General features: G+C 38.1%; 1 protein-coding gene across 13 annotated transcripts in view; it reads right to left on the reverse strand.

Annotated features, from left to right (window-relative positions):
* Positions 1-12,635, reverse strand: part of LOC102695071 (ERC protein 2) — a 314,021-nt gene that overhangs the window by 114,645 nt on the left and 186,741 nt on the right. The window lies entirely within an intron of this gene.

Below are 12,635 nucleotides of genomic sequence, written 5' to 3' on the forward strand. Positions count from 1 at the left end.
TCAATATCCTGTCACTCAAGACGTCCCCATTCACTGCAGGTTTGTTTTGTTGTGTTTTTTAACTTTTGCAAATTCCGGGTCATCGCCGACCAAAGCGCAGTGAAATTCCCCACTGCCAAGAAAGGCTTTCTAAAAGGCGTCATGGTATCTTCCTAGGAACAATCTGGGATCAAGTCATCCCACATAAACATGGTTCGGTGTATGAATGCATTCTTGGGAAGTAGTAAGGTGCATCTGCTGAACATAAACATCCAGAATTAAAACATGGAGAGCTGAGGATTAATCACGTTCTAACACAAACCAAACAGGACTGAGGTGCTACTGTATCACTGCACCATAATAGTTGGCTAATCAACCCTTGAGTCAAAAACAGACGCTGAAACTTCCTTTTAATGTCCCTTGACACCGAAAAACATAACATAAACAAGAGCAGACAACAAAAACGTGATTAGGTTATTAACAGCCATATTGGATTCAGATATTTGAAAAACCATCATAGAGCAGCGGATGGGGAAAAGACCTCTCTAAAATACAATGTTTGGGATCTCATGAGCAAATTCAATCAGTAAATACTCCCAGAACGCAGGTCAAGCTTGATCCAGGTGCGGATACTCTAAGCCCCGGTTTATGTCTCCAGCTGATTGTGTCAAGCTTTTCCAAGAGGTGGTATGGAACTGGTGGAGTTTGGTGCTTGGGGAATGGAAAAAAGTGGCCAAGACTGGATGAGGTACCCAAGACCGGAAAAAGATGGCCAAGAATGTGAATAGGTAGCCAAGGCCAGGAATAGCTGGCCAAGGCTCTCAAGTGTCCGAGCAATATGGTTGCTCCTCCGATTGGAGCTGTTGGGCAGCAAGAAGCTCGCAGCGTGACAACTGCTGATTGTCGAGTGACGTGGAAAGGCCAGCAAGGAACGTGTCTGCGTGTCTCACTCCAGAGCGCGTGTAGGAGTCGCTGGCGGAGACCCCAGTCCTCAAATAACCGGCGATTCCAAAAATGGCGGGGGGGTTGGGGGGGGATATTATAAAACACAACAATAACAAACTTAAAAGCAACGTTGTACAAAACCACATCTCTGCCCAGGTCCACAATATTCTTAAAATAATGTCCACGAACACTGCAGATGTACTGCTGTACTGCTAACCAATTAACTACGCAGAAGCAATAATTCAAACCTGTTTTGTAAGTCCGCTCTACATCAATGACACTAATTAGCAGGAGCAGTCAAGGACTTCCTCTTCATTCATTTCCTCAAATCGTAATTATTAGGTACGCGTGATGAAGGCCAGCCATTCTTCTCTTTCTTTAAACTACCAGATCACAGTCACCAAAGTGGGACCATTTCTGACATTATCGTTTTCAGGTTACAGCCTGTTGAGAAGCTACAGTAGCTGGTACAAGACTGGACAGTCACCTCATCAAACCTAAATATAACTAATAATAATAAAAACATAAATTGGAAATGCTACATATGTTTTGTTTAACGTCAATCCAGCTAATATACAGTATGAGTAAAATGATTTAAGTCTAATACGGTACATCTAGCATTGTTTTGAGTTAAAGATCCAATATTTTAATAACACCTCCAAGATCCTCTTTTTGACATGAGAGTTTGCCTTAGTAAGAAAGGAACTTTAAATTGAGTCTGGTGAATGGGCAGGTTTGGCAGAATTCACTGTATTGTATTTTTATAGCCCACTTCTGTATTTTTATAGGCTGTGTAACAAGGAGGAATTTTGTGTATGTCAAAGCATCCATTAAGTGTAAAAAAACTCTGCCCACTTGCTCAATTCGTATATGCACAGGCCTAATTTGACAAGCAGTCTGAAATATTTCTCGTTGCAATTTGAAATTTAAACACAATCCCTGTTTCTCTTCTCTTCATTGTCATCTGTCATATTTCTAGACTAATCGCTTTGTTACTGTACAGAGACTGCCACTCTAAAATTCAGTTACTAACAACACCATCAAACAAGCATTTAACTGTTACATATAATTTACTCCCAGGACACAGACTGCACTATTCAACCACAAATCAGTCTTTGTAGCAGACCTACTTCCAGCTGACCGAACTGAAGGACCAAAAAAGTAAAAGATTAATTGTGGGAATTAAGATCACTAAAAAAACACACACAGTAAATATGTCTACCAATGCAAGCTGCCCAAACAAGAGGAAGGGCAAGCAGCCTAAAGGGTCTTGTACTTGAAGAAACATGCTTAACATAATGTAAATATACATAATTTGTGACTGTGTTCTATAATGTAGTAGAGCTTAATCCAATACATAGCCTTAGAAGGATATTCTGTAACTGTATATAGGTATAAGTTGTGACTTTTCCATCCAGCGACAGCACAGGAATGTCTTGTCCTCCTCTATAAAAGAAGGGTAGGAACAAAGAAAACAGAATTTCCTTTTCAAGTCTGGAATTCATTAAGGTGGGGCTTACATCATGAAGTTCTTGATACAATCTTGTTCTAAACAGCATCACTAGTTACAGTAAAAAAGTACAAACATCCAAAATGGTCTGTCTTACACTTAATGTCAATTGGGCATGGAAAAGGTCATGCATTACTGCACAACTGGCAAGAGCTATTCTCTTCATTGGAATGACACCAGCTTTGTGAAAGTTAGTCCTGTACTGGTTAGTCCCCATTCTGAACGCTGTATTCAGTTTTGATCGTCACAACTCAAAACATAATTCTATTATATAATTATAAGAATATATTTCTTTACAAATAGTTCAAAGAACAGCAACGGTAATAATTCCAGGTCCTTCAGACGTATACAGACAGGGTGAAGAAATGTAATATTTTCAGTCTAGAACAAAGGAAAAGGAGACGAGATTTGATACAAGCGTTATGAGGAGTTAGGATATTTCAGATTTACTTCTTTAGATGAATGTGGTGTGGGTTTCAGAACACACTTCCTAACCAGGTGGTGAAAGTCAGAGGTCCTGTAAGCTCTGGGTTTTTTTAATTCACTTTCATTTGCATGTAAAAACATGGTAAAAGGACCAAGCAACCTCACACATTTACCATTGGAAACTCCTGAAAGCAGTTCCTACTAACGTGATAAATTACTGGAGGTCATTGGTCAACAATTATTTAATTTATATGGCTGAATGTTCACCTTTTGAAAATGGGGAAATGTCCTTCTGAGACCTCATAAACCTCACATAAACACTTCACATAAACCTCACTGAAAAAAACAAATCTTAGTTGCCACATCTTAGGCTTTTGAATAACTCAACTTGCATTTTCAAACAATCACCTACTCGGATGGTTCTAAATTCCCAAGTGTATGTGACTGACAGTGAAGCAAAGCTTTGCTTCAGATCTTGTATATATTTACAGTAGGTTAACATGGATAGAGTACAGAAGACCAACTGAAAAAGCATTGTCTAAAAGCACTGTCGTGTTTTGCATGTTAAGGTAAAATTAGGCAATAGATTGTCACCCATTTTATAAAGTAAGACTTTAGACTGTAATCTGCACAACTGTAATTTCAGCAAAGTTCTTGCTTCTTATACTCCCTTCACTATCTTGTGTACTTTATACTTTATTTACTGTTATTAAATGTTGTTAATCAAACAGACTGTTACACTCCCATTTCAAACAGATGATGTTGTGTTTATTATTGGAAAGATTTACGTAATCTGAAGTGTTCAAAATCTGTTGGAAAGATAGAAATGTTGCGTTAGCAACTGCACGAAGGAAATGTACAGTACACTATTGCCAGGTGGTTTCATGAAACATAATGAAACGTTCTAAATAAATAAGGCAATTGATCCTGAGGTACAGTATAGGCACATAATCAGCTGAATGACAGCACAAGACAATTGATATAAACCTAGTGATAAACTCTGCGATGTCACACATTGGGAAGCCTGTAGATTGCCCTAACAAAAGTGTACTTTTTACTGGGGCATTTATAAGGACTTGTGTCATTTGAAGAACAGTAAAAAATTCCAAGCTTAATTATGTTGTTAATGTAGTTTTAATGGCAGAAACCATTTACTTTCAACTGGAACCAAAGGTGTTCAGCCACAAAAGTCTGCAGCACACAGAAAGCTAGGACATTAATTTTTTTTCTTAATTTTCAACATGCTAAAAATCCTAGCTGGCAAAAGGGATAAAGAACACTGTGCAGCCTCAGAACATGCTTCACCAGTGACATAATATTGCACATGACCAATCAAAACAAGAGTGTCAAAACCTTCTCATGTCGAGACCGAGATGATAAATGTGCAAGCTCTCTTACAAAGACAAGAACAGATCCCAGAGCGTCCAAGAGACCCACTAAATGGAAAACCACTGCAGGGACACTAATGTGTAACCAACCTGTGACTCTAACACAGGGATAATCACAGTGCCAATGCATATTGTTATCAATCAAAATACTGCATGTGGTAAGCTAAACAGTTTGCCAAGGAGAATATTCTGAATGCTGGAAAAAACCTTGAGCTTCATGATAGTTTTGACAGACATGAAGGATTTCTGTACTCTTAAGCCTGAATGAATTTTAAAGGGCAGAATTTTCCGTGTGAATTATCACTGCCCATCCATTCTATGTATTTACACCTGGTGAAACACCATTATTTAAAGCCATTTTAAGAGCAGCTACAAAATCAAGCAAGTTGTTCACCACCACACAAGTGTAATTTACATTAGTCTGTATTTTAAGAAACTACTGAATAGTAGTACTTTCAAATACATATTTTTAAGCTGATAGAAAAAGTGATTTTGAAGAGGAACATATTCCACAGTTGAAATTAAATACTTGGTTCAGTTTCCTGAAAAAAGAAAATAATAACCTACTACTCACTGTATTGTCATTGATGAATGCAGAACTAATTGCTGAGGGATTATCTGATAACTGAATCATAGTGCCACAATTAATGCCAGTTGTTTAAAACAACTTTTTTTCCTAATGCTAAAATTTGTATGTAAGAATATACCTAAATAAATCCTCATACTTAACAAGAGTAGCAGAAAAAAATTGTGGCTGCAGGGATGTCTGATTGAAGTTTTCCTGCAGATGGCTGACAGGCAGCACTCCAACAGTGCCAAAAGTTTTGAAAAGATAATCTTCCCCTCTTTCAAATAATATCGTTGGCATCCTGGTACATACCACAAGAGGCCCATAAATTCAGCTCAAACTGCAGAAGATGGAGAAGGCCATTGTCAATACCAAATCTGAACCACCAACTTCAGCATCTGAAGTTACAGTATGTTGTGTTGTGCCAAGAATCTAAATAACCAGAAGTGATTATCCCTGGATACAAATCCATTTATTTTAAGGTAAAGACACTTAAAAGATCCACACAAAGGGAAAAACATTTTCATATGATTTAAAAATTACTCCCATACTTCTTTTTCCTATTTAAAGAATTTGTGGTATTCATATACTGCTGTATTAAGGAATGCTAAACATTAATTGTTATACTATGTGTGTTGTGTATCAATGCTCTTCAGTGTATAAAACTGAAAGAAGAAGGCAAATCGGTTTTCATTCAACCATACTGTGAACGTGCTAGATATCAGGAGAAAATAGATCACTGCGTATTTCTCAACATTTTCACAAAGGGAGCCAATGAAAGTTATGTGGATGGACAAACTTTCACCTTTGATTCACAAGGTAAATACCATTTCACAAGGTAAATACCATTCACAGAATGTTCATACAGTATACAGTACTTCTTTTTCTCAGCCTATTCATGCCTTAGGTCTCCTGTATTGATCTGATGTTACAACAATGTTTTGTGCTCAGGACCTAAGAGTAAATTATTGTTGTATGGAAATTTCTTTCTTACCAATACACGATTTTGCACAAAACATCAGGTGAAATCACAGAAATCAGATCCCGTTTTGTATAGAAGCGGGGCCTTTACTATTACTAAGCCAGCATTTTGTATCAGTAAGATCATTTGCTCTCCCTGTTTTTTCAAGCACTCAAATGCTTTATTCTGGCCACTCCCTGCCTCAAAGACCTCAGTTCAAACAAGGCTCTTGAAATTTTAATGTTTCCCTCTAATGGGCAGTAATAAAAGTAAGTAAATATTTAGGCATATCCTACATAGAATTTCAATCCATTTTCTTTGTCAAACATGCAGACCTGCTCTTAAATGGACAGAGCAAAATGAAGAGGGTTGAGTAATCCTGTTTTAAATAGGGTTTACGGAAAACAAGTAACTGCCAACAATTGCCTTAGTTATGCCTTAGTTTTCTAACTACGCTATTAGCCGTTTTATAGGCAAAGTCACACATTCCAGAACAATAAAAGTGTCTGAGATGTCCCAACCTAGACCGCTTATTTAACAATAGACAAAACAACTGATCTCCTCTTGAACTACGTGCTCATGTCCAGGATTAAAGGACCTGCACTGAGCATTCCTGTGTAGAAAAAAAAAACTGCTTGCATTTCAGAGAAGATCAATAACAGCTTTGTTTCCTATAACTACCCTCACAGCACTTTTTCATGCTTCTTAGAAACACACACACCCTTCTAAGTGGGTTCATGCTGCACACATAAAAAAAAATCGCTTCAGATGCTCGAGGGGGTAAAAAAACCCATAATAATAAAAATTTATAGACTACAGGCACAGAAGTTGTTGTATCCTTGTCTGTATCACTTTTAAGTAAATCCTAATTATGAACGCTCTTAACTTTCGTGAACCTTAACTTAACTTTTGTTAACTTTCGTGAGTCTTCAGGGCTGGGGGACTTTACAGCTCTTTCTCAAACAGGAGTGAAGAGCTGCTGAACAGTGAAGGAACAGGCCACATACTGTAGTGCCTACTACTAAATGCCAATACATTTTTTATCTTTGCTTCTCATGCTCTTGGGATTTCAGTTTTGATATCTTAACCTCACTCGCTGCAAAGCACCTCTGCAGGTTCCATCCTGGAAAAGCTCGGTTTCCCCCACGACATCTCCCGCTGCGCATCGCGACAAATCCGCTTCCCCCCCGCGATCACTTCATTCAGGGCAGGGGACTGCTCCCCGATCCTCAACTGCTCACAAAGTAACGGACATTTCTCTGCAGTGTCAAGATTTCACTGCTCAGGGAAGCGACAATGAGAAAAAGCCCTCGCCGCAAGCAACCCCAGATTAAGACGCTATCCCGGAACGAATCAAAGTCATCACCCCCCATAGGCTGCTACATAAAAGTTGTGCCTTTGGTCCTGTCAGCATTCCCAATGAGATTTATGAAATTATAATCAAGCTGGGATGAAATCATATCTCTACCAAAAAGAATCGCAATCTTATTCTTCTTCAGACGTTTGAACTTTAAAAAAAGAACATCATGTTACATGGCCCAATTAAACCGCCTTCACTCTCCCCCTCATCTCTTTCTGCTTCCTAGTCATCCTGTGTTCCCACGGTGACCCTTTTTAACTATAGCCTCGACCTTCTGTATTTAGACCTCAAATCATGCAGCTGTAAAACTGCTGCAGTGATGTTATAACCTTGTTAATGTAACAAAAGATGAGTTTACTTAACGCTGTACCAACTGTATACTCCAGCCAAGTTTACTTGAAAGAGGAAAGAGACTGTCAAAAATCCTATGGTAAACACAGCAAAGCAGTCCCTTCAGAACCCTAACCTTAATTCATACAGACAAGCAATTTACATGTAAGTGGATTCATATGGACCTTGAAGGGGCCTCCTGTCTAGAACTGCCTATTCTTTTGCTATACTCACCACTATTTTTTCCTTCTCCAGCTATGTATTCCAATTCCTGTTATGTTCAAGAGGGTGTTAGTTGTTCTGGCGGGTTTAGGTAAAGATTTTCTAGGCTTGCAGTAAAGCTGTTAAATTGAAACAGAGTGAAGCGCTGGCATCTCGTTAATGGGTGCGATTTGTTTCAGGTGTAAAAGCCTCACAAAGGCTCTGGTTTTAAGTGTGTACAAATTGTCTCACTTTGATGAAGTCTCACATTGCGAGCGTTGCAGTAAATCTTTTACAAACATTTCCCTTATAGCACAAATGCTGCTTTGCAAAGTGTCTTACAGCTTACAGGAGGCTGCTAATAAACTGCGACTGCACAGGTTTTCTTATGCTTTTATCTTTTCATGCAAAGGCAGACAAGCGTCACTATGATCTTGTTTTCAAAACTGCAGGTTGAAACAATTCATTACATTTTAGAACTTATTACTAAAACATGCACTGTAGATGTAATTTATACTTGCACATCTCTTAGAATCTGTACCACATTACAATGCATTTTACACAGACAAAATCAACATTTATTTTCTGACATAATGAACAGTCAACTATTGTACTTGCATTCATGTACTGGTGCAATTCCTAGTCACTGTTTAGACAACTCTCAGGCTAGATTCAGCCTGCCAAATTACGTAACACATATTGTCTGTAATGCCTGTTTTCATATAAACATTGCAGTTTATTGGCTTCAGCTCTTGTTCTCTTCTTCACTTTAAACAACACGACATTCAGAAGCTAAAACCTCCGCCTTTGGCTTTTATCTGTACTATGTTTAAAAAACTGGAGAACCTTATTAACAATGGGAGGATATTAAATGGAACAAAAGTCTGTAATTTATTTTTTTTCATTAAGAGTGTTGAAAAGTCTGGGGCAACATTTTGTTCTGCACATAAAACCTAGCTCTGTTATTGAAAATCCAGGTTTCAAGAGGAAACTAAAAAGCCTCTGTTTTTATTTCAGCTGCTTTATTTCATCTGTTCTTCTTGACAAACCCCACATTTCAGAAAACTTGGCATGCGGTCAACTTTCTTTCATGCTTTTTAAAATTTGAAATATTTCTCACAAGGTAAATTCCTATTCCACCTCCACCCCCTCCTTTCCCTGTCGATTCTTTGCTGAATGCTCAAGTCTTTTCTCTTGGATTTGAGGGCATTATGCTTCGCTAGATGTCAGAAGAAGACATCGGCCAAAGGTAACTTTAATTGGAGCTCACAGTTGCAATCTAGGTCTTTTTTCCCATGTGGGACCTGTTCTGCTCACAGTACCATATACAGTGGACTCAGCTACACAAATGCATACAGTATGTAACTCATTTCCCCTGACTCCAGGACCACACAGAAAGCTCGGCATGGAAGATAAAGGCCTACCTGTCACTGAGAACACTCTTAATCCTTTGAGACTGATGTAAGACCTAGACTTATAAAGCTCTAAAGAATGCCTTGAACATCTATTCAGGTTGCAAATGAGCTGAAATAATTCCCCTTTTCTTTTTTTTCCACTATTCACACCTGAATCCCATAAATGCAAAACAAAAAACTGAACTCAAAAGTGAGAGACAGACAGAGTGTCACAGATGAAAAAAAAAAAAAGTTTTCCTGTATTATGTTACTCTCACTTCGTCCTATTCCCGGTTCAGGTGTGAAACCCTGCTGAGACTTAGTACCTTTGCAGAGCACAAAGACTGAAATATTGGATATCCTCATAACCTTCAACTTTTAACAAATATGACTTACAGCTAAAGCATCGTAAAAGGTCCTGTATAAGATTATATTAGCTAGACCTTGTGAGCAGGAATTGCAAGTTTATATTCTTTTTGAACAGAAATGTAAAAGTCTATAAGCACAAATAAGCAGATGACCTAAAAATAACATAATTAGCGTTTTACCATTGACAATGGTTTGCTCAATTTAAAAATGGCTGGCAGTAAGCAAAGAATTAAACTCCCAACCTGTTAAGAAAGCATCACCTAGTACGAGGCACAAGATAAATTAGAAAAAGAATTAGATTTGTAGTTTGCGTTCCCTAAAATTTAAGTAAAGGGTGTACTGATCGAATATTTAAACAAAAATTCTTCTCTCGCCATATGGACAATTAATTTAACCATGGAAATACGATCAATTCCTGTGTTTTACTCTCAAGTGAGAGATGCTGCTTTTCTTTGGGAACTTGGACAACAGAGTCCTCAAAGCAAATACATCTTTCAAGCAAGTTGGCCTCCTCTTTTCTAAACCTCCCCAACTCTAACAACATTTTAGCCTGTCTGAAAGTTTGACATGAGTATGTAGACTCACTTGAGAATAGCTTTCGGAAGTCTGTACCATCTGAATCCTTTACACCTCCCTGTGTGATACACAATACTAAAACATTTTTAAACCACTGTAGCTTGTGTAAAACTTACATAGAAAGGACTTTTTTAAAAGTTAGAACATGGGAATATGTGTCTGGTTCTCTAGACAGACAGAATTCATCCTGTAGGGAACAACGGGCAAAATATTTTGCACTTTAATCCAGATTAAATACTTTTCTGTCAAGTAATATTTGCTCAATGGGCACTCAAAGAATTGATGTGGCCATCATAGGAAGGATGTAAAATGCTGTGTGGAAAAACATCGTAAGTAAATGCTAAAATGATTATTTTGTCATTTCAAGTCAAGGTGTATTAAAATATATAAGACATCACTAAGGAATGAAGTAGGAGTAAAAAAATATATAGCAAAATGACACCAACTACGCCTCAGTATTGATGAGCACTTCACAGCCAAGCAAACAGGTTTAGGCATTCCAGAGTCTTCATTTTCATTAGAGGTTTTATTGCCTTCTGCTTGTTAATGAGTGTTTCCATATGACTGGAACCCAACTCTGCATGGACAAGTCCAAAATGTGTCCTGTTTAAAGTTCTCTGATCTTTACGGTGTTTGCACACCAGAGTTAAAAGGAAAATCCAGAGCCTGCAGAGTTAAAGGCGGCTTCAGGGTGACATCTTGGATGTGCAGGCTTTCTGCTATCAAGCAGACCTGTATATTTGCAGTCTTAAAAATTTTTCCAGTGGGTGTTTGTTGGTGGGTTCAAGAGGCCTATATTTTGGCGGCTCACAAAATAACTTTAGACTGAGGAAAGCGCAATAAAAAGGCAAACAAACTTTGCAAACACTCCAACTCTCCAATAATTACAGGCGCACTTAAAAGACACTGGTTGTGAACAACAGAGCCACTGTTTGTAGCACTTGCACAGAAACTGAGTTTTTTAGTCTTTCACATGCTGTTCCAGAACCCCAGAATCTATGTTTGAAATTGTGCATTGATATACACTCAGTTTGCACATATTTGTCTGCAAGCCAGGAGTCATCAGAAAATATATAGTCGACATTTTCAGTAAGCAGTAAATAAAACGTAACTCTCCGCATGCCTGCAGAACATCTATGTATTCTGTCCTTATAGCTCCATATACAGAGAAAAAGAAAGAGCATAAATCTACTGCCAGCTGTGCTAATCACAAATAAGTAATAAATATGACAGATTAAAAAAGTCACTAAGTACGAAGCAGTGTGGTCTTGATCTGAACCATGAGATTTTTTTAAAGCTGTAATTTAGTTTCTGGCTTAAAATTTGATGTGGGAGAGCTCTCTTTTCTCCCCCCGATCTGATTTTAGACTTTCAAGTGTTGACAATAAAGTTAAAATAGGCATTTAAGCATTCAGTTTAATAGTAACACCTTTTGCTAAAGTAAAAAAAAAGAAGGCATATAATAGCCAAGTTTAAAACAAAGTATAGAGCACTTCTGGGGTTGGGTGGGCAGACCCACTGTTCCTCCAATCAGTGTCAACTTCGCTGTGAGTCTGACAGGGGGCCTATCAGAGGAGCATGTGCTGTAGGTTACTGTACAAATGGCAGCCAAAGGGCAAGTCCTATGAACGACTGTTCGTATTGTTATTGGTGATTCCCTTCTTTTTTGACCACTATGACTTCTCTGACAACATGAACAACTGAAGCTTGTCATGAGAGTTTATCTGCCAGCACCTGAAAAAATTAAAAAAACGAACTGTCAAAAAAACAAAGAAGAAGAAAAGCATTTAAAAACAAAACCAGAGATGAATGACTTAGTAAAGTAAGAATGATGTGCTGGAGCTACAGACTGATGGCTTGTCTCCAGGACCCTGTTACAGTGGTGGGTGCTTCGCCAGGTCAGAGATTGGTTTCAAACAAATTATTTATTTGAAGCAAAACTAATTCCTGGATCACTATGAGGAATGTTTCCCTATATAAACACTCCTTTGCCCTGCTCATTGCCCATCAAATCTTGAGTCATCAGACCATGGACATAAAACAATGAAGAAAAAGGTGATGACCAACCTTAATTCTCTTCGTCAAGATGCCAGGCTTAAGTCTGAACTGCCAAATAAAAATAGCAAATAAATAAAACCTGTAATGTTGTACAGAATGGACTTATTCTGCCATGTGAACTTACTTCCTACACTTTTCTCTAAAGGGTAGCAGTGATCTACTTGAATGTAGGAGCCTGACAGTCAATTGTAGGCCAGACAGCTGGCAAGAGTCTCTGAGTTTTGAAAAACTGAACTCTTGCAACAACTTTACACATATTTTTAAAAGCTTAGATTATGATAATGGGATTTATTCTGCACATATTTTCAGATGAACAGCACAAACCAACACATCTGTAGCTGTAAATATTTGAAAATCTCTGGAACTTCGGGCCAAAAAACTCTACACCAACACCTGTGCTTAATACGGTGAGATACTGACGAACTTCACTGGAACGTCTTTACTAGATTGACACTAAATAAAACACACACTGGATAAGTTCCCTATTGAATGCTTTTTGGATACTGGAAAGGACAGGCATTTAGGAAAAAGAGGCTCTAGAGGTTTGAGAACTGATATTAAAAATGGCAA

The sequence above is a fragment of the Lepisosteus oculatus genome, chromosome 4 (assembly GCF_040954835.1).
Source record: "Lepisosteus oculatus isolate fLepOcu1 chromosome 4, fLepOcu1.hap2, whole genome shotgun sequence".
NCBI classification, from domain to species: Eukaryota; Metazoa; Chordata; class Actinopteri; order Semionotiformes; family Lepisosteidae; genus Lepisosteus; species Lepisosteus oculatus.